Genomic DNA, 24,138 nt, shown 5'->3' with positions numbered 1-24,138 from the left:
TATGAAAAGAAATGAACAATATAGAAAAGGAAGAATGATGTATGAAAAAACAAACTTTGATAAAATAAGAGAATTCTTTCAAAAGGAAAACTGGGAAGAAATATACAAAGAAGAAACAACAGTAGAAGAGAAATGGAATATTTTGACAAAAATTTACAAAAAAGGAGTGGAAAAGTATGTCCCAAGACAAAAACAAGAAAAAGAATATGTAAAATGCTGGTACAACAAAAGCTGTAGGGAGTTAAAAGACAAAAGAGACAAAGCCTGGACCAGATGGAAAAAAGACAGAAGACCTGAAAAATGGAAAATATATACCTGTTATAGAAATGAATATGTACAAATGTGCAGAGAGGAAAAGAGAAAATATGAAAAAGATATCATAGAAAAGTGTAAAGATCAACCAAAACTATTCTACAGATTTGTAAACAATAAACTGAAAAACAAACATGACTTGGAGAAATTAAGACAGGAGGGAGTGGAATACACTGAGGAAATGGAAATGGCGGAAATTATGAACAAACATTTTAAATCAGTGTTTACAAGGGAGAACATACAACCTGACGAGAACGAATGGAAAGAGAAAGTCCCCCCTATGGAAGAAATAGAAGTAACAAAGAATGAAATATTAACACACTTGAGTAATCTTGATGTCAGAAAATCGCATGGACCAGATGAAATAGCAAACTGGATATTGAAAGAATGCAGGAATGAACTGGCAGACAAAATACATAGCATACTAAATAGTTCCTTGAAAGAAGGAAAAGTTCCAGAAGATTGGAAAAAAGCAAATATAGTACCTATATATAAAGGAGGAAATAAAGAAGAACCTACCAACTATAGACCAGTCTCTCTAACAAGTACAATAGCAAAAATTTGTGAAAGAATTGTCAAAAGTAGATGGGTAAAATATTTAGAAAAAAACAAAGTGTTAAATCCAAGGCAATTTGGATTCAGACAAGGACGATCATGTGTCACCAATTTAATATGTTTCTATTCAAGGCTAATAGATATAATACAAGAAAGAGATGGATGGGCGGACTGTGCATTTTTAGATCTAAAGAAAGCTTTTGACAAAGTACCACATAAGAAGTTGCTTAAGAAATTAGAAACTGAAGGAGGAATACAGGGCAAACTACTAAATTGGATGGAAGACTTTTTGCAAGAAAGAAAAATGAGAGTAGTGATAAGAAACCAGCACTCAAAATGGGATGAAGTAATAAGCGGTGTTCCGCAGGGAACAGTTCTGGCCCCAATAATGTTTGCTATATATATTAATGATATGGATGAAGGAATTGAAAGCTATATGAGCTTCTTTGCAGATGATGCAAAACTAATGAAAAGAGTGAAAACTGAAGAAGATTGTGAATCATTACAGAGAGACCTAAATAAAGTACAAGAATGGAGTAGGAAGTGGGAGATGGAGTTCAATATAAAAAAGTGTAGTATAATGGAATTTGGAAAAAGCAAAAACAGAATAACAGGAGCATATAAATTGGGAGAAGAAGGAATAAAAAAAAGTAGAAAATGAGAAGGACCTGGGAGTCATTGTTATGAATAATATGTCACCTGAGAAACATATAAATAAGATTTTTGGAGAAACTTATAATCTAATAAGAACAATCAAAGTTGCATTTACATACCTTGATGAAGAAATGGTGAAGAAAATTCTAATCACCCTGATAAGACCAAGATTGGAATATGCAGCAATGATATGGTCACCAAGTACAAAAAAATGTATAAAAAAACTTGAAAGAATACAAAGAGCAATTACAAAATTGGCACCAACACTCTCAAAACTATCATATGAAGAGAGACTAGAAAAACTTGAACTACAGACACTAGAGCAAAGAAGAGAGAGAGGAGATTTGATAGCTATTTACAGAATCATGAAAGGCATAGAAATTACTGACAGAGAGAATCTGATAAAATGGGATGACAGAAATACTAGAGGACACGGAAAGAAAATAAAAAAAGACAGCTATAGAAGAGATTTGAAAAAGAACAGCTTTCCTCACAGAGTAATAGACAGTTGGAACAAGTTAGATGAGAAAGTGGTGTGTGCAAAAACAATACATGAATTTAAAAATAGTTTAGATAAAATGAGATATGAAGACGGGACCCCACGAGGATAGCTCCCCTTCCCGTAAAATACAACTAGGTAAATACAACTAGGTACAACTAGGTAAATACACACACACTTCAACGAACGGACGGCTTAGAAGACTTTCTGAAGAAAATTGAAGTATTGTGGATCCCAACGCAAAGAGAAGTGCCTATTGTATTTACAGGGTGGGGGGGAAATTGCTTGTGAGGTAGTAGGAAAGTAGGGAAAGAGGAGAAGGGTAGGGATTACTGAGGGAAATGGAAGGAAATGAGGAAGGTGTAGACTTGGCCCAGGCAGACAGGCGAAAGGTAAACAAACGGCCCCCCGACGACGATGAAATGTCTAATAAAAATGCAAAGATTAGAAGTATAGATAAGAGCAATACAGTAGAAAGTGATGAGAACATTTTCCAGGGATTTAAAGAGGGTGGGGGGGACACAAACCCCCCCCGACTGACAAGACTAGAAGAGAAGGTCGATAAGATGATCGAGGACTTGGAGCGTAGGTTCGGTCATGTTAACAATATTATACGGAGGGTTGAAAAATTGGAAGAACTAGAGAAGGCGAACAAAAACTTAACTGATGAAATAGAAAACCTGAAAAGACAGTTAAAAGAAGTAAAGGTGGAGAATGAGGAATTGAAGAAGAATAGTAAAGAAAACAGAGAGGGATGGAAGTCGATAAAAGAAAACAGTAAAGTTGCATTTACTGATATAATTAAACAGCAAATGAGAGAACAAACTGAAGACTCAGTTATTAAAGTGATGAGACAGAAGGAGAATATAGTAAGAAACTTAGCTGACAAAAAGAAATGTATAATTATATTAGGAATGGAAGAGAAACATAACCCAGATAGAACCTCAAGAACCAATGAGGAAAATGAAAAAGTAAGCAGTTTACTAAAATTAGTTCAGGAAGATGAACCAGAAATTATGAAGGAAATTGAGGAAAAATTCAGGCTCGGAAAGTATAGTACAGATAAGACCAGACCAATTAAGATTAAATTCAGGTCACAAACGACGGCAGAGAATATCTTATCCAAAACAGGGAAACTAGCAACAAGTGAACAATATAAAAAGGTATGGATAAAAAGGGAAATGAATAAAGAGGAAAGAGAGGAAGAAAAGCAGAAAAGACTTGAAGCTAAGAAAAAAAACGAGAGCAGAACGGAGTCAGAGAAAGAGAGATTCTATTGGAGAGTAGTGAATATGAAACTAAGGCAGTTTGACATACAAGAGAAAAACAAAAGGGAAACAGTGAACACAATGGAAGTGACAGAAAACTAAGAGTGTCTTACACAAATATAGATGGATTAATAACAGGATTGAATGAGCTGAATGATTATTTGAAAGAAAAAGAACCAGACATAATGGGAATTGTAGAAACAAAATTAAAAGGCCCACTACCACCCAACAGTGTAGGACATGATGCAAGAGAAAAAGCAAGGGGGTGGAGTTATGTTCCTGACTAAGAAGGATATAAACGTGAAGGGTGTCATATATGGAAAGAATACAGTAGAGATGATTATGATAGAAGTGGAAGACAGAGATAAAAAGAGCAGAAAATTTGTGATAAATTATGTGCCTCCGAAAACAGCCTCATGGGAGGAGAGTGAACATAAAAGTATGTTAGAGGACACAAAGATAACATTAAATAAAATAATGGTAGAGGAAGAATAGTTATAATTGGCGACTTTAATTGCAAAGAAATCTGCTGGGAAGAAATGACAGTAAAGGGTGGAGACGGCTCATGGGGAAACGCTCTACTTGAGATGATTACTGACCATACAATGACACAATGGATACAGGAGAACACCAGGTATAGAAATGAAGAAGAACCATCGAGACTAGACTTAATAATTACATCTGAACCCAGAATAGTGGACAAGATTGAATATAAAACACCAATAAGTAAAAGTGACCACATATTGATTGAACTGGAACTTAATGAAGAAAAATATATGAAAAGAAATGAGCAATATAGAAAAGGAAGAATGATGTATGAAAAAACAAACTTTGATAAAATAAGAGAATTCTTTCAAAAGGAAAACTGGGAAGAAACATACAAAGAAGAAACAACAGTGGAAGAGAAATGGAATATTTTGACAAAAATTTACAAAAAAGGAGTGGAAAAGTATGTCCCAAGACAAAAACAAGAAAAAGAATATGTAAAATGTTGGTACAACAAAAGTTGTAGGGAGTTAAAAGACAAAAGAGACAAAGCCTGGACCAGATGGAAAAAAGACAGAAGACCTGAAAAATGGAAAATATATACCAGTTATAGAAATGAATATGTACAAACGTGCAGAGAGGAAAAGAGAAAATATGAAAAAGATATAGAAAAGTGTAAAGATCAACCAAAACTATTCTACAGATTTGTAAACAATAAACTGAAAAACAAACAAGACTTGGAGAAATTAAGACAAGAGGGAGTTGAATACACTGAGGAAATTGAAATGGTGGAAATTATGAACAAACATTTTAAATCAGTGTTTACAAGGGAGAACATACAACCTGAAGAGAACGGATGGAAAGAGAAAGTCCCCCCTATGAAAGAAATAGAAGTAACAAAGAATGAAATATTGACACACTTGAGTAATCTTGATGTCAGAAAATCGCATGGACCAGATGATATAGCAAACTGGATACTGAAAGAATGCAGGAATGAACTGGCAGACAAAATACATAGCATACTAAACAGTTCCTTGAAAGAAGGAAAAGTTCCAGAAGATTGGAAAAAAGCAAATATAGTACCTATATATAAAGGAGGAAATAAAGAAGAACCTACAAACTATAGACCAGTCTCTCTAACAAGTACAATAGCAAAAATTTGTGAAAGAATTATCAAAAGTAGATGGGTAAAATATTTAGAAAAAAACAAAGTGTTAAATCCAAGGCAATTTGGATTCAGACAAGGACGATCATGCGTCACCAATTTAATATGTTTCTATTCAAGGCTAATAGATATAATACAAGAAAGAGATGGATGGGTGGACTGTGCATTTCTAGATCTAAAGAGAGCTTTTGACAAAGTACCACATAAGAAGTTGCTTAAGAAATTAGAAACTGAAGGAGGAATACAGGGCAAACTACTAAATTGGATGGAAGACTTTTTGCAAGAAAGAAAAATGAGAGTAGTGATAAGAAACCAGCACTCAAAATGGGATGAAGTAATAAGCGGTGTTCCGCAGGGAACAGTTCTGGCCCCAATAATGTTTGCTATATACATTAATGATATGGATGAAGGAATTGAAAGCTATATGAGCTTCTTTGCAGATGATGCAAAACTAATGAAAAGAGTGAAAACTGAAGAAGATTGTGAATCACTACAGAGAGACCTATATATAGTACAGGAATGGAGTAGGAAGGGGGAGATGGAGTTCAATACAAAAAAGTGTAGTATAATGGAATTTGGAAAAAGCAAAAACAGAATAACAGGAGCATATAAATTGGGAGAAGAAGGAATAAAAAAAGTAGAAAATGAGAAGGACCTGGTAGTCATTGTTATGAATAATATGTCACCTGAGAAACATATAAATAAGATTTTTGGAGAAACTTATAATTTAATAAGAACAATCAAAGTTGCATTTACATACCTGGATGAAGAAATGGTGAAGAAAATCCTAATCACCCTGATAAGACCAAGATTGGAATATACAGCAACGATATGGTCACCAAGTACAAAAAAATGTATAAAAAAACTTGAAAGAATACAAAGAGCAATTACAAAACTGGCACCAACACTCAAAACTATCATATGAAGAGAGACTACAAAAACTTGAACTACAGACACTAGAGCAAAGAAGAGAGAGAGGAGATTTGATAGCTATTTACAGAATCATGAAAGGCATAGAAATTACTGATAGAGAGAATCTGATAAAATGGGATGACAGAAATACAAGAGGACACGGAAAGAAAATAAAAAAAGACAGCTATAGAAGAGACTTGAAAAAGAACAGCTTTCCTCACAGAGTAATAAACAGTTGGAACAAGTTAGATGAGAAAGTGGTGTGTGCAAAAACATACATACATACATACATATATGCCCACCGCCCTGGGTTTAGATAAAATGAGATATGAAGACGGGACCCCACAAGCATAGCTCCCCTTCCTGTAAAATACAACTAGGTAAATACACCTCAACGAACAGACGGCTTAGAAGACGTTCTGAAGAAAATTGAAGTTTCGTGGATCCCAAAGCAAAGAGAAGTGCCTATTGTATTTACAGGGTGGGGGGAAATTGCTCGTGGGGTAGTAGGAAAGTAGGGAAAGAGGAGAAGGGGAGGGATTGCTGAGGGAAATGGAAGGAAATGAGGAAGGAGAGGACTTGGCCCAGGCAGACAGGCGAAAGGTAAACAAACGGCCCCCCGACCTGCTGAGCGACGATGAAATGCCTAATAAAAATGTAAAGATTAGAAGTATAGATAAGAGCAATACAGTAGAAAGTGATGAGAATATTTTCCAGGGATTTAAAGAGGGTGGGGGGGACACAAACCCCCCCCCCCCCTGACTGACAAGACTAGAAGAGAAGGTCGATAAGATGATGATCGAGGACTTGGAGCGTAGGTTCGGTCATGTTAACAACATTATACGGAGAGTTGAAAAATTGGAAGAACTAGAGAAGGCGAACAAAAACTTAACTAAGGAAATTGAAGAATTAAAAAAACAGTGAAAAGAAGTAAAAGATGAGAATAAAGTCTTAAAGGAGAATAATAAGGAGAACAAGGAGGGTTGGAAAAAAATTCAAGAAAATAGCAAAGTTGCATTCACTGACATAATCAGACAGCAAATGAATGAACAAACTGAAAACTCAGTTATTAAAGTGATGAGACAGAAGGAGAATATTGTAAGAGACTTAGCAGACAGAAAGAAATGTATAATTATATTAGGAATGGAAGAGAAACATAACCCAGATAGAACCACAAGAATCAAAGAGGAAAATGAAAAAATAAGAAATTTACTAGAATTAGTTCAGGAAGATGAACCAGAAATAATGAAACAAATCGAAGAGAAATTCAGGCTCGGGAAATATAATACAGACAAGACCAGACCAATTAAGATTTAATTCAGGTCACAAACTACGGCTGAGAAAATCTTATCCAAAACAGGGAAACTAGCAACAAGTGAACAATATAAAAAGGTATGGTAAAAAGGGAAATGAATAAAGAGGAAAGAGAGGAAGAAAAACAGAAAAGACTTGAAGCTAAGGAAAAAAACGAGATAAGAACGGAGTCAGAAAAAGAGAGATTCTATTAGAGAGTAGTGAATATGAAACTAAAGAAAGTCGACATACAAGAGAAAAACAAAAGGGAAACAGAGAACACAATGGAAGTGGCAGAAAACTAAGAGTGTCTTACACAAATATAGATGGATTAATAACAGGATTGAATGAGCTGAATGATTATTTGAAAGAAAAAGAACCAGACATAATGGGAATTGTAGAAACAAAATTAAAAGGTCCACTACCACCCAATAGTGTAGGACATGATGCATATAATTATTGGATTAGAAACAGAGTGAAAAAGGAAGGGGGTGGAGTTATGTTCCTGACTAAGAAGGATATAAACGTGAAGTGTGTCACATATGGAAAGAATACAGTAGAGATGATAATGATGGAAGTAGAAGACAGAGATAAGAAGAACAGAAAGTTTGTGATAAATTATGTGCCCCCGAAAACAGCCACATGGGAAGAGAGTGAACATAAAAGTATGTTAGAGGACACAAAGATAACATTAAACAAGATAATGGAAGAGGGAGGAAAAATAGTTATGATGGGCGACTTTAATTGCAAAGAAATCTGCTGGGAAGAGATGACAGTAAAGGGTGGAGACGGCTCATGGGGAAACGCTCTACTTGAGATGGTTACTGACCATACAATGACACAATGGATACAGGAGAACACTAGGTATAGAAATGAAGAAGAGCCATCGAGACTAGACCTAATAATTACATCCGAACCTAGAATAGTGGACAAAATTGAATATAAAACACCAATAAGTAAAAGTGACCACATATTGATTGAACTGGAACTTAATGAAGAAAAATATATGAAAAGGAAGAATGATGTATGAAAAAACAAACTTTGATAAAATAAGAGAATTCTTTCAAAAGGAAAACTGGGAAGAAATATACAAAGAAGAAACAACAGTAGAAGAGAAATGGAATATTTTGACAAAAATTTACAAAAAAGGAGTGGAAAAGTATGACCCAAGACAAAAACAAGAAAAAGAATATGTAAAATGCTGGTACAACAAAAGTTGTAGGGAGCTAAAAGACAAAAGAGACAAAGCCTGGACCAGATGGAAAAAAGACAGACCTGAAAAATGGAAAATATATACCGGTTATAGAAATGAATATGTACAAACGTGCAGAGAGGAAAAGAGAAAATATGAAAAAGATATCATAGAAAAGTGTAAAGATCAACCAAAACTATTTTACAGATTTGTAAACAATATACTGAAAAACAAACAAGACTTGGAGAAATTAAGACAAGAGGGAGTTGAATACACTGAGGAAATGGAAATGGCGGAAATTATGAACAAACATTTTAAATCAGTGTTTACAAGGGAGAACATACAACCTGAAGAGAACGAATGGAAAGAGAAAGTCCCCCCTATGGAAGAAATAGAAGTAACAAAGAATGAAATATTAACACACTTGAGTAATCTTGATGTCAGAAAATCGCATGGACCAGATGATATAGCAAACTGGATACTGAAAGAATGCAGGAATGAACTGGCAGACAAAATACATAGCATACTAAATAGTTCCTTGAAAGAAGGAAAAGTTCCAGAAGATTGGAAAAAAGCAAATATAGTACCTATATATAAAGGAGGAAATAAAGAAGAACCTACCAACTATAGACCAGTCTCTCTAACAAGTACAATAGCAAAGATTTGTGAAAGAATTATCAAAAGTAGATGGGTAAAATATTTAGAAAAAAACAAAGTGTTAAATCCAAGGCAATTTGGATTCAGACAAGGACGATCATGTGTCACCAATTTAATATGTTTCTATTCAAGGCTAATAGATATAATACAAGAAAGAGATGGATGGGCGGACTGTGCATTTTTAGACCTAAAGAAAGCTTTTGACAAAGTACCACATAAGAAGTTGCTTAAGAAATTAGAAACTGAAGGAGGAATACAGGGCAAACTACTAAATTGGATGGAAGACTTTTTGCAAGAAAGAAAAATGAGAGTAGTGATAAGAAACCAGCACTCAAAATGGGATGAAGTAATAAGCGGTGTTCCGCAGGGAACAGTTCTGGCCCCAATAATGTTTGCTATATATATTAATGATATGGATGAAGGAATTGAAAGCTATATGAGCTTCTTTGCAGATGATGCAAAACTACTGAAAAGAGTGAAAACTGAAGAAGATTGTGAATCACTACAGAGAGATCTAAATAAAGTACAGGAATGGAGTAGGAAGTGGGAGATGGAGTTCAATACAAAAAAGTGTAGTATAATGGAATTTGGAAAAAGCAAAAACAGAATAACAGGAGCATATAAATTGGGAGAAGAAGGAATAAAAAAAAGTAGAAAATGAGAAGGACCTGGGAGTCATTGTTATGAATAATATGTCACCTGAGAAACATATAAATAAGATTTTTGGAGAAACTTATAATTTAATAAGAACAATCAAAGTTGCATTTACATACCTGGATGAAGAAATGGTGAAGAAAATCCTAATCACCCTGATAAGACCAATATTGGAATATGCAGCAACGATATGGTCACCAAGTACAAAAAAATGTATAAAAAAACTTGAAAGAATACAAAGAGCAATTACAAAATTGGCACCAACACTCTCAAAACTATCATATGAAGAGAGACTAGAAAAACTTGAACTACAGACACTAGAGCAAAGAAGAGAGAGAGGAGATTTGATAGCTATTTACAGAATCATGAAAGGCATAGAAATTACTGATAGAGAGAATCTGATAAAATGGGATGACAGAAATACAAGAGGACACGGAAAGAAAATAAAAAAAAGACAGCTATAGAAAAGATTTGAAAAAGAACAGCTTTCCTCACAAAGTAATAGACAGTTGGAACACGTTAGATGAGAAAGTGGTGTGTGCAAAAACAATACATGAATTTAAAAATAGTTTAGATAAAATGAGATATGAAGACGGGACCCCACGAGCATAGCTCCCCTTTCCGTAAAATACAACTAGGTACAACCAGGTAGATGCATACATATATATATAATATATATATATATATATATATATATATATATAATGTATATATATATATTATATATATATATGTATATATATATTTATATATATATGTATATATATATATATATGTATATATATACATGAATATATATTTATGTATATGAATAAATATATACATATATATATTCATATATATATATATATATATATATATATATATATATATATATATATATATATATATATATATATATAGATATATATATATATATATATATATGTATATATATATATTCTTTTTTTTTCGACCACAAATCACTTTTAATTCCATGCCATCGCAGTCGAGACTGAAGAATCGCTCGATGGAGGCGATTCTTCAGTCTCGACTGCGATGGCATGGAATTAAAAGTGATTTGTGGTTGAAAAAAGATATTAATTGATCACTGGGAACCATTCAGTGTAAATGTATACATATACATATACATATACATATACATATACATATACATATATATATATATATATACATATACATATACATATACATATATATAAGAATTGCTTCAGCAAACAGATGTAATTTTATCCTTATACCAATATTAAAGAGAAGTATATCAAGACATACAAAACTAAGAATCTACAATTCAATTTTATGACCTATAGTTTTATATGCCAGTGACACATGGAACTTAACAAAATATATGGGACAAAGACTACTGGTGTTTGAGAATACAATATTGAGACGAATTATTGGACCAGTTTTTGATGAAAATGAGAATACTGTAGGTGGAGAGGACGACACAATAATGAGCTGAGAGAAATAACTAAACAAGAGAAAATAACAGATGTTATAAATAGAACAATATTGAGATGGGCTGGGAATGTGGTGCATATGGAAGACCATAGAATTCCAAACCGAGTTATGATGGGTAGAATGCCTGGAAGAAGACCCAGAGGGAGACCTCGAATGAGATGGATGGACGGTGTGGATGCGGAAATGGACAGAGGAGGCATGGAGAGGATTACTGTTGGCGAACCAGAATCTACCCGAGGTTTAAGATCCATCGGAGTGAGTGTGAATATATATATATATATATATATATATATATATATATATATAATATATATATATATATATATATATATATATATATATATATATATACAGTGGTACCCCTATTTACGCGATTAATCCGTTCTGTACGCTTCCGTGTCAATAGAAGTTAGCGTAAATGGAAACGCTATTTCCTATGTTAATTCAATTAATCAATGTTAATTCAATTAATCCGTTCCCGACCTCGAAAAAGTCTTAATTTTTTCCCTCTTATTTGATGAGGCCTGTCACCAAACTGACATAAATAGGTATGATTATATTGTTCCTGCAACATTAATGCCAAAAAAAAGCAATGTTAAAGACCACTTACAAGGTAAAAAAATATAATGAAAAAAGCAATCTTTTGTACCTACCGATGGTAAGTCTTGCAGCTGGTGTAGGGGATGGGAGTGAGGAGGTGGTGGAGTGGTGGGGGCTTAATGACCCCCAGTCTGAAGGAGGAGGTGCTCCTTTAGCTGGAGTGGGTTATATTACTCGTCATGTATGTGAGCCGTATACAGCGGCACCCTCATCAGGGCGCTGTCGTATGGCACGAGACTGGAAGAGCTCTGTAATGGTTGCTTGCCGGCGCCGTGTGTGCAGGATTTGGCGGTAGTGAGGCATGACTAGTTCATTGAACTGGCCTGCAACACGGTCTGGGTGTGTGACCTCCACGAAATCGTAGAGCTTCCTCCACATTACATAGGCCTCCTTCACCTCCTCCGTGGTGGGGCCCTGAACACGATCGTCGTCTCCCTCAACCTCTTGCTGTTCCCGGGCCAGTTCGGTGACCTGCTCTTGATGCAGCTCCTTCAGCTCCTCGGTGATCAGTTCATCCTCGTGCTCCCCTACTAACTCCTCGACATCCCCATTCTCCATCTCCAGGCGCAATGTCCGAGATGACCAATGGACCAGCAGGCTCAAAGCCCTCGAAGTCCCACTCCCTATCAAATGTTGCCCAAAGCTTCTTCCACGCTGCCTGTAGAGTCCTGATGGTAACCTGCTCCCAGCTTTTGCTAATCATCTTGACACAGTGCAAGATGTTGAAATGTGACTTCCAAAATTCTCGAAGGGTTAGGTCTGTGTCGGTGGTAGCGTTAAAGCAGCGTTCAAACAGAGCACGCGTGTACAGCTTCTTGAAATTAGAAATGACCTGCTGGTCCATCAATTGCAGAATGGAAGTGGCGTTCGGAGGCAGGAATTTAATTGTAATGAAATCCAGGTCTTCGGGAAGATGTGCCTGCATGTCGAGGTGATGTGCTGGGGCGTTATCCAGCAGCAGGAAGCACTTCAGTGGCAGTCCATTCCCATGCAGAAACCTCTTGATCTCAGGGCTGCATGCCCCTTTGAGCCACTCCTGGCACAGCTGTCGGATTGCCCACGCCTTCGGGTTGGAACGCCACATCACTGGAAGTCTGCTCTTCAGGACGTTGCCCCTTTTGAATGCTTGAGGCGTCTCCGAATGATACACTACGAGCAGCATGATCTTGTAGTCGCCGCTCACATTAGCACACAACATCATTGTAAACCTGTCTTTCATAGGCTTATGACCAGGCAAAGTTTTCTCCTCAACAGTAATGTAGGTGCTGTTAGGCATCCTCTTCCAGAAGAGCCCTGTTTCATCACAATTAAATACCTGCTGTGGCAGGTAACCCTCACGACACACCAGCTCCTCAAACTCCTTGACGAACGCCTCAGCTGCGTCCGAGTCCGCACTTGCCGCCTCACCATGCCGTGTCACTCTGTGGATGCCCGTACGTTGCCAAAACTTCTCAAACCACCCCCTACTGGCTGTAAAGGGCGCTGAAGGTGTTGTAAGCTGGCCACTGGTACCAGCCTGCTGCCGCTGCAGGTCGGCATACACTTGACAAGCCCTTGAACAGATCATTTCCTCATTCAAGCTGTCGCTCTTATGCTGCTTCTTTTGTATCCACACAAGCAATAACCTTTCCACCTCTTCCAACAATGCCAGCCTCTTATGTGTGCTCACATACCTTACATCCTTAGACACATTAGCTGATAGAATTTTATCTTTATTTAAAAGAATGTTTCTTATTGTTAACTCAGGCATACCAAACTCTCTCACCAGCTTACACACGCATAAACCTTGAGCAGCTTTGGCAATCACTTCCCTCTTTTTCTCAATCGTGATGCTGGTTTTCTTACGAGCACCAGCTTCAGTAGAAAGACCAGTCGTGCACACAACAAAGAAAGCGGGAGGAGACACAACACAGCGCGTGAATAGTGTTGTCAGCAAGATGGCGGCGCGGAATTTGATTTTCCACGCAGTAATGTACACCAATGTGCCCGCGTAAACAGAAATTTTCCGCGTAAATAGTAACAAGATTTCCCCCATAATTTGTCCGTGTAAATAGAATTTTGTGTACATAAGGGCACGCGTAGAGGTACCACTGTATACATACATACATATATGTGTGTGTATATATATATATATGTATATATATATATATATATATATACATACATACAACCAAGGCTTTTTCCCCCTTACAAGGGAGGTAGCTAAAAAGGAAAAGGCATAAAATCATTCCCACCCATTCCATCCCTGACCATGATGAGTGAGGAAAATGGAGGAGAAATAAGGAAGGATGAAGTGAATGCAGTTGTTAAGATGGTGAAAGCAGGTAAGGCACCTGGTCTGGATGGATGCCATGCAGAATGTCTAAAAAAAAAAAAAAAAGGAGGTACAGTGATGGTGGACTGGCTGGTGAGGTTATTTAATGTTTGCTGGAGAGAGGGTAGAGTGCCGGAGGACTGGAGGAGTGCCTTTATAGTTCCTCTTTACAAGGGAAAAGGGGACAAGTGTGAATATATATATATATATATATATGTATGTGTGTGTATTTACCTAGTTGTATTTTATGGGAAGGGGAGCTATGCTTGTGGTGTCCCGTTTTCGTATCTCATTTTATCTAAACTATTTTTAAATTCATGTATTGTTTTAGCACACACCACTTTCTTATCTAACTTGTTCCAACTGTCAATTACTCTGTGAGGAAAGCTGTTCCTTTTCAGGTCTCTTCTATAGCTGTCATTTTTTATTTTCTCTCCATGTCCTCTTCTATTTCTGTCATCCCATTTTATCAGATTTTCTCTATCAGTAATTTCTATGCCTTTCATGATTCTGTAAATAGCTATCAAATCTCCTCTCTCTCTTCTTTGCTCTAGTGTCTGTAGTTCAAGTTTTGCTAGTCTCTCTTCATATGATAGTTTTGTGAGTGTTGGTGCCAATTTTGTATTTGCTCTTTGTATTCTTTCAAGTTTTTTTATACATTTTTTTGTACTTGGTGACCATATCGTTGCTGCATATTCCAGTCTTGGTCTCATCAGGGTGATTAGAATTTTCTTCACCATTTCTTCATCCAGGTATGTAAATGCAACTTTGATTGTTCTTATTAAATTATAGGTTTCTCCAAAAATCTTATTTATATGTTTCTCAGGTGACATATTATTCATAACAATGACTCCCATGTCCTTTTCATTTTCTACTTTTTTTATTCCTTCTCCCAATTTATATGATCCTGTTATTCTGTTTTTACTTTTTCCAAATTCCATTATACTACACTTTTTTGTATTGAACTCCATCTCCCACTTCCTACTCCATTCCTGTACTTTATTTAGATCACTCTGTAGTGATTCACAATCTTCTTCCGTGTTCACTTTTTTCAATAGTTTTGCATCATCTGCAAAGAAGCTCATATAGCTTTCAATTCCTTCCTCCATATCATTAATGTATATAGCAAACATTATTGGGGACAGAACTGTTCCTTGTGGAACACCGCTTATTACTTCATCCCATTTTGAGTGTTGGTCTCTTATCACTACTCTCATTTTTCTTTCTTGCAAAAAGTCTTCCATCCAATTTAGCAGTTTACCCTGTATTCCTCCTTCAGTTTCTAATTTCTGAAGCAACTTCTTATGTGGCACTTTGTCAAAAGCTTTTTTTAGGTCTAGAAATGCACAATCAGCCCATCCATCTCTTTAATGCAGTCAGGTGACCATTGTCCATATGAAATATTGAAACTAGGAAATTTATTTATCAAGGATTTTTCAATTATTTTCCTTTTAAAACTGCACTTTGAATTGAAGATAATTTTTGCCTCGTTCCAATCTACCACAGCAGGATGAAAGAACACAAAAATTCAGTCAAATATGCACAACAAAATTCCGCTGTCTTCCAACACGTAGACAAGGCCATCATATAGATTAGAACGAGGCAAAAATTATCTTCAATTCAAAGTGCAGTTTTAAAAGGAAAATAATAGAATCTTCCTTGATAAATAATTTTCCTAATTTCAATATTTCATATGGACAATGGTCACCTGACTGCATTACTACCTGGGCAGTCAACAAATTATTACCATCTTTGGTGAAGGCGGGTGACTTGCCCCGCAAAGCATTAGACGCTACCTGAGTCCTATCCATGTTCCTTCTTCTTTTACTGTACATAAGACATGCCTTTTGCTCCACTACTCTGTATTCCACTGAAGAGGATCAGTCCGTGATCGAAATATTTGGATATCATCTATTTCATTTCTTCTTATCCAACACAGTGGGTTCTTGTTGAAATTTACGAATGTGTTACGACATTACTTTGTAGTTATATATATATATATATACATATATATATATATATCTATATAGACATATATATATATGCATACATATATTTTTGTGTTCTTTCATCCTGCTGTGGTAGATTGGAACGCGGCAAAAATTATCTTCAATTCAAAGTGCAGTTTTAAAAGGAAAATAATTGAAAAATCCTTGATAAATAAATTTCCTAGTTCGCTGTCGTCGCGCGACCAAGAAGAAGAGGATTTACGACGAAAAAGGAAAACCTGGTTTGTACTGTAGGGGTGGGGAGTGAACGTGAGTGCCCGAAATGGTATCTATGCAGTGCTAGTTAATTGTGTTAACTCGAAATTAGCAAAAATGAATGAAAACGACTCGAAAGCCAGTTGCGAATCAGAGCCATCTGGCGGCAATCCACTGAACCGCGATGTAAACAATCAACAAAGCACGTGTTATGACAATGATTTCTTAGGGTTTGGTAAGTACGAAAGAAAGAACTTAAGTAGATTATTAGAGATAGAGAGAGAGAGGAGCAAAAATAGGACTCGGTGGGAAAATGAAATCATGGACTTAAGAAAAGAGGTCATTGGTTTAATTGATTGTTTATCTAAGACTAACCATGAAATTTCTGACCTGAGAAAAGCTAACTTGGATCTTACAAACGAAATTAAAGAAATGAAAAGAGACATAAATGAACTGAAGAATGATAATGAAAAGAAGAAAACTAATGATAATAACAATAGCGAAAATCTAAAGCAGGAAGTGAACAACAAATTACAAGAATTGACACAAAAGATCGAAGAAAACTTAGGTGGGGACAGTATCCAGGAAATTAAGAAGTGGAAAGAAAATATTGAAAATAAAGAAATTGCTTTCAAAGAAATAGTCAAGCAGCAAATGCAAGATAATGCAAAAGACACAATCATTCAAGTGATTAACGAAAAAGCAAATTGGGTCAGGGACACAGTAGATAGGAAGAAATGTATTGTGGTTTATGGGCTTAAAGAAAAACAAGGACTGGCAAGGTACATGAGAGAAAAAGAAGAAAAAGAGACAGCAGTAGAAATCCTTAATGAAATTCAGGGGGGAGACAGTGATTCAGGCACAGACTTAGAAGAGACTTACAGAATTGGTCGCTATACTAAGGATAGGAATCGACCTCTAAAGATAAAACTAAGGTCACAAGTGGTAGTAGAAGACATATTTGAAAAAGTAGGTAACTTGGCAAAGAGTGAAAAATACAATAAGATATGGATAAAAAGAGAAATGAGTACTGAGGAATTAGAAAAAGAAAGGGCACTAAGAGAAGAAGCAAAGGAAAAAAACTTGAAAAGATCGGAGACAGAATGCAAAGAATTCCAGTGGAGAGTAATAGACTTGAGATTAAGACAATGGCGCTTCAAAACGAACAAAACAAGGGAAGAAGAAACCAGGGAGAAGGAAGAAAATTAAAAGTGGCCTATACCAACATTGACGGACTAATTTCGGGACTGAACGAACTCAATGATTATCTGTTAGAAGCAAAACCAGACATAATGGGAATTGTAGAGACTAAACTAAGAGGTGAAATACCATCCACTGTTATCGGACAAGGTTTATACAACTACTGGATAAAAAACAGGGACAAGAAACAGGGAGGGGGAATCATGTTCTTGGCCAAGAAAGACCTAAAGGTGACAAAAATTGCAGAGGGCAAAGGTAATGCTGAATTGATCATGATAAAAGTCGAAGGCAAGAATATGAAAAGTAGAAAGTTTGTGGTGACTTATGTGCCTCCAAAAACAAGCGCTTGGAAAGAAATCGAACATACAAAAATGCTAGTTGACACAAGAAAATCACTCAATGAGATACTAATGGGTAAGGGTAATCTGGTAGTTATGGGGGACTTCAATTGCAAAGAAATTTGTTGGGACAGCATGACAGTGCAAGGAGGAGATGACTCGTGGGGCAATGTACTGCTAGATATGACCATGGAGTACACAATGACCCAATGGGTCCGTGAAAACAAGGTACAGAAATAATGAAGAGCCATCGAAACTAGATCTAATATTTACAACAGAGCCTGAAATAGTGCATAAAGTCCAGTATGAGACACCAATTGGAAAGAGTGACCATGTACTCATTGAAACTATACTAAAGGAAGAAATAGACATAGAGAGGAACGAAAAGCATAGGAAAGGAAGACTGAGGTACAACAAAACAGACTTTACAAAACTAAAGACATTCTTCCGGAATGCAAACTGGGAAATATTTTACAGGGAAGAAACAGCAGTGGAAGAGAAATGGAATATATTGATGGAAAACTACAATGAAGGGGTAAACAGGCATGTACCAAGACAAAAGCGAGAGAGAGAGTACATTAAATGTTGGTTCAACAAAAGATGCAGTGAGGCAAAAGACAGAAGGGACAAAGCTTGGAAAAAGTGGAGAAAAGACAAAAAACAAAGCAAATGGCAAATTTATGTTAACTATAGAAATGAGTATGTTAATGTGAGAAGAGAGGAGAAAAGGAACCATGAGAAGGATATTATAGACAAATGCAAAGAGCAACCCAAACTATTCTATCGGTATGTGAATGGTAAACTTAAAAACAAACAGGAATTGGTGAAACTATGCCAAGGAAACATAGAATACACAGAAGATTTAGAGATGGCCGAAGTCATGAACAATCACTTTAAATCTGTTTTCACCAGAGAGAAAATACCAAATTGTGACATAGACAAAAACAAGAAATCTCCCCTCATGAATGAGTTTACAGCATCACTAAAGGAAATATCAGAACATTTATCAAGGCTGGATGTCAGAAAATCACATGGCCCGGACGGTATTGCAAATTGGATTCTAAAGGAGTGCAAAGAAGAACTAACAGACAAAATACACATCTTAATAAACAGCTCACTCAAAGAAGGAAAGATACCCGAGGACTGGAAAAACGCTAACATTGTACCAATACACAAAGGAGGAAACAAAGAAGAACCCACCAACTATAGGCCAGTATCACTAACAAGCACCATAGCCAAAATTTGTGAGAAAATAATCAAGAATAGATGGGTAAAACATCTGGAAGACAATGACATATTAAACCCAAGACAATTCGGATTCAGACAAGGAAGATCATGCTCCACAAACTTAATATGCTTTTACTCAAGACTAATAGACATAGTGCAAGAAAGAAATGGATGGGCTGATTGTGCATTCCTAGACTTGCAAAAAGCCTTTGACAAAGTACCACACAGAAAACTACTAAAAAAACTGGAACACATAGGAGGAATACAGGGAAACCTACTAAAATGGATAGAGGACTTTCTGACTGGTAGAAAGATGAGAGTAGTGCTCAGAGAAAAATATTCAGACTGGAAAGAGGTGATCAGTGGAGTACCGCAAGGATCTGTGCTGGCACCAATAATGTTTGCTATCTATATGAATGACATGGATGAGGACGTGAACTGCTACATGAGCTTCTTTGCCGATGACGCCAAACTGCTAAGGAAAATAGAAACTGATGAGGACTGTGAAGCACTGCAAGCAGACCTAAATAGGGTATGGAACTGGAGTCAGAAATGGGAAGTGGACTTTAATACTAAGAAGTGTAGCATAATGGAGTTTGGAAAAAGCAAAAACAGAATATCAGGAAAATATACAATTGGAACCAAAGAAGTAAAGAAAGTAGGATCCGAAAAAGATTTGGGAGTAATTATCACGAACGACTTGTCCTATGATATACAGATTAACAAAATTGTCGGGGAGACTTACAACTTGCTAAGATCAATAAAAGTGGCGTTTACATACTTGGACGAAGACATGATGAAAAAAATATTGGTTACATTGATAAGGCCTAGATTAGAGTATGCAGCGACATTGTGGTCCCCCAGTACCAAAAAGAATATAAAGAAAATAGAAAGAATCCAAAGAGCAGCTACAAAAATGGCACCTGCACTTGCAAACCTATCATACGAAGAGAGATTGGCTAAACTGGAGTTACCGACACTGGAGCAAAGAAGAGAGAGAGGTGACCTATTGACCATCTACAGAATCATGAAAGGCACAGAGGTACTCGATAGTGAGAACTTACTTAACTGGGACAAAAGAAACACAAGAGGACATGGAAAGAAAATAAAAAAACATAGCTATAGAAGAGAACTGAAGAAAAACAGTTTTCCTCATAGAGTTTTGGACACTTGGAACAAACTGGACAATGGAATAGTATGCGCAAAAACCATTCATGAGTTTAAAAACAAACTAGACACTGCAAGATACAAAGGCGGGACATCACGAGCATAGCTCCCCTTCCCGCAAAATACAACTAGGTAAATATATATATATATATATATATATATATATATATATATATACATATATGTATATATATATATATATATATATATATATATATATATATATTCTGAACACCACAGGGAAAAGAAAAATTCTTGGAATCCGAGCACTTTCGTGATATTTTCACATATTCAAGGATTACAATAGAATAAATAAGTACAGAGTAGGATGAGATATATATATACACGCGAGAGAGGTTTGACACATGGAAAGGGTCACCACTTAAGCTAATTATTTCAGGTCAGGTCAAGTCAGGTCAAGTCTCTTTACAGTAAATGGGTCAAGTTTGTATAGACCTAAATTATTACTGAGGAGTTGTTCATAGTCATGATTGATGATACAGGATTCTATAATATTTCTTTCAATCATGTTCTTACATGGTACAATATTTGTTGCGTTTTTCCAATTGATCGGATGGTCAAAATCCCTTACATGAGTAAACAGGGCATTAGAATAATGGCCTGTCTTAATGCTATGCTTATGCTGTTTTATTCTTACTTCTAAATCTTTGCTTGTTTGCCCAACATAATATTTATTACAATTAAAACATGGTATTTTATAAACACATCCCTTAAAATCATTTGGGGAGTTTTTTATCAGTAGATTTTTAACAATGGTATTATTTCTAAAGACAACATTAACATTAAAATGTTTTAAGATATTGGGAATATTATATTTTCATTGTATGGAAGTATCAACAGGTTTGTGTTATCAAATTTTTGTTTTCTTTCAGTATTATAAAATGTCCTTTTTGCATGTTTCAAACAATTATCCATAAAGTGTTTTGGGTATTTTAACTGCTTTCCAATTTCATAAATCTTACATATCTCATCATTAATAAATTCAGGGCTGCAAATGCGTAATTCGCGGTGGAACATAGAAGAGAATGTTGATTTCTTAACTCTAACATGGTGAGCAGAGTAATAATAGATATATGAATTTACATAAGTATGTTTACGGTGAACACTATATTTAAATTTCTCACCACATCTATAAACTTTTCAATCCAAAAAGGAAATGCTCGAATTATCTTCAATCTCCACAGTGAATTTTATTGAATTTTGTAAAAAATGCATAGATATTTTCATTGTTAGGCCATATGCAAAGAATATCATCAACATACCAAAACCATGTGACCTTATTTGGCAGTATATTACTTTAAATCTTTGACATAAAAAATTCCATATAAATATTACTTAAGACAGCTGATAAAGGATTATCCATTGTCATTCCAAATCTCTGTTCATAAGACTTTCCATTAAATTCAAATTTACAATCTTTGATGCACAACTTAATAAGGTCAGTAATGATTTTGGTATCGTAAGATATGTTATGATTGGGAAGTTCATCTGAAAGAAATTTAAGCAAGTCATCTATAAGAATTTTTGTAAATAATGAGACAATATCAAAGCTAACTAATCTGAAATCATAATTTAACTCTAAACGGTTTAATTGGTCAATTAAATCAACATTGGTTTTTTTTTTGTCCCAGAGATTTTTTCTATTAATGGGTTTAACAAAGTTACCAGCCATTTTGACAATTTATAAGAATCCGATCCTATTGAGCCAATAATGGGCCTAATAGGATTGTTTTCTTTATGAACTTTAATTAACCCATACTTGTACGGTAACGGTGGGGAAATGGTCATGAACTTCTTACATAAGGTGTCCTCGTTTTTTAATCAACTTTTTATTTTCTTGTTAAAAGAACTGTTCACTGACTAATGGGTTTTTACTAAGTTCACAATATGTTTCAGAATCATTAAGAAGTTCGTTCATTTTCTCCAAGTAATCACTTTTGTTCATTATACTAAAGCATTAGATTTCTCAATTTTAGTAAGATGAACATTTTGGTCAATCCTAAGATCTCTAAAAGTACTTTTAAATCTAAGAGGACAACTCGCATTATTGTTTCTTGACATTGCTTCATAAACTATACGTTTACATATATCTAAGTTCTCAACTGAAAGGTCACCAAATTTATCTAGATTGCAAAAAGATTTTGTAATGGTTACACTGTCTGTTTCCTTTGTCGACGCAAATTTTAAACCGTAACCAAGCGCAGCTTTTTCATTGTTACTCAAAACTCTGTCACATAAGTTAATTACAAAGTCTGTATTAGCATGCAAAGTCCAATCACTATTACTAATTAAGTTTTCCAATTTCTAGTTTAATTAAACTGTTTTCAGATTTCAAACATTCAAATCTTAATTTTTTGTAGAATACATCAAGCAATGGCTGCCTCCAATAATCAGGGATGGTATTGTTAAAAGCATATCTTCTATCTTTTAACACATTAAACGCTTCTTTCACTTCAGTGATAGTTAGTTCGATATGTTTTTTGAGAATGAGGTGTTGAAACTAATCAAATGGCTTACCAGACAGCTTAAAGAATCTATTTGGTAAAATAGATTTCGGAATCACTTGTTCGTTGTAGCATTTCTTCATAAACTTTAACCGTAACTTGAGCTTGTGGGTTTTTATGAGAGAAGAAAATCTAGTAACAAAAGGGATCAGTCCAGGACAGTCCAATTTGAAGGTGGTGAAGAGGCTCGTGGTTTCCATTATGCACAAGTATCACAAAACACACGTGACTACACCGATATGCTGAACACCACAAGAAAAAGAAAAATTCTTGGAATCCGAGTGCTTTTGTGACATTTCCACATCTTCAAGGATTACAATAGAATAAGTACAGAATAAGATTATAGAATCGGAGGAAAAAATAAGTGAGGAGTTTAACAAATATTTTTTCTCGGTGTTTACTAATGAGAAGTTAGGTAAAGTACCCGATTGCGATCCGATTTTCAGTGGGGATGAAGAAAGTAGTCTAATATCAGCATTAGCAAAGTAGAGGTAGTCAAGCAGATTGAAAAACTTAAAGCTACAAAATTCCCGGGTCCAGACGAAATTTTTCCGAGAATGCTAGTAGTGTAGATTTGAAATCTGCGACCAGGTAACTGAAATATTTAATAAATCGGTAGACACTGGTTTTGTGCCAACTGCTTGGAGGCAAGCAAACGTTGTTCCTGTTTTTAAGAAGGGAGATAGATCGTCTATATGCAACTACAGGCCAATCAGTTTGACATCGGTTATAGGAAAAATGCTTGAATCAATAATAGTAAATAGACTCAGAGAACACATCGAAAGACATAATTTAATTCGTGATACACAGCATGGTTTCTCCGAGGGTAAGTCATGTGTGACTAATCTTCTATCAATTTACACTAAAGTATATAAGGCATCAGATAACAATGATTATTACGATGTTATTTACCTTGACTTTAGCAAAGCGTTTGACAAGGTGCCACACCAGCCCATGGCATTGGAGGAAAAGTGTTAGAATGGATTAGACCTTGGATTAGTAACAGAAAACAGCGGGTCACCATAACTGGAGTAAAATCTAGGTGGGGCAATGTTACTAGTGGGGTCCCTAGGGCTCGGTTTTGGGTCCCTTGTTGTTCATTATGTACATAAACGACTTAAACAATGGGATAAATAGTGATGTTAGTAAGTTTGCTGACGACACTAAAATAGGACGCCCAATTAGGTCAGGAGACGACGCAGAGATTCTGCAGGATGATCTTAATAAACTGTTAACATGGTAGGTGAAATGGCAAATGAACTTCAATATCTCTAAGTGTAGCGTGTTAAATGTAGGGCTACACAACACCAAAAATAGATACAGCTTAGATAACACGCTTTTAAAGAAAACTGAGAGAGACTTGGGAGTTCTAGTGAGTCCGGACCTTAAAACCAGTATACACTGCATTAACACCAGGAATAAAGCTAACAGAGCATTAGGTTTCATTGCTAGGAC

At 35.6% G+C, this 24,138-nt stretch overlaps 1 protein-coding gene across 1 annotated transcript in view; it reads left to right on the top strand.

Annotated features, from left to right (window-relative positions):
• The window catches only part of LOC143032604 (uncharacterized), a 204,340-nt gene that overhangs the window by 113,726 nt on the left and 66,476 nt on the right, over positions 1–24,138 (top strand). The window lies entirely within an intron of this gene.

This window comes from Oratosquilla oratoria, chromosome 14 (assembly GCF_046742065.1).
Source record: "Oratosquilla oratoria isolate Oo_2021 chromosome 14, ASM4674206v1, whole genome shotgun sequence".
In the NCBI taxonomy this organism is placed as follows: Eukaryota; Metazoa; Arthropoda; class Malacostraca; order Stomatopoda; family Squillidae; genus Oratosquilla; species Oratosquilla oratoria.
The sequence above is the reverse complement of the archived record's forward strand: the minus strand, read 5'-3'. Positions and strand labels throughout refer to the sequence as shown.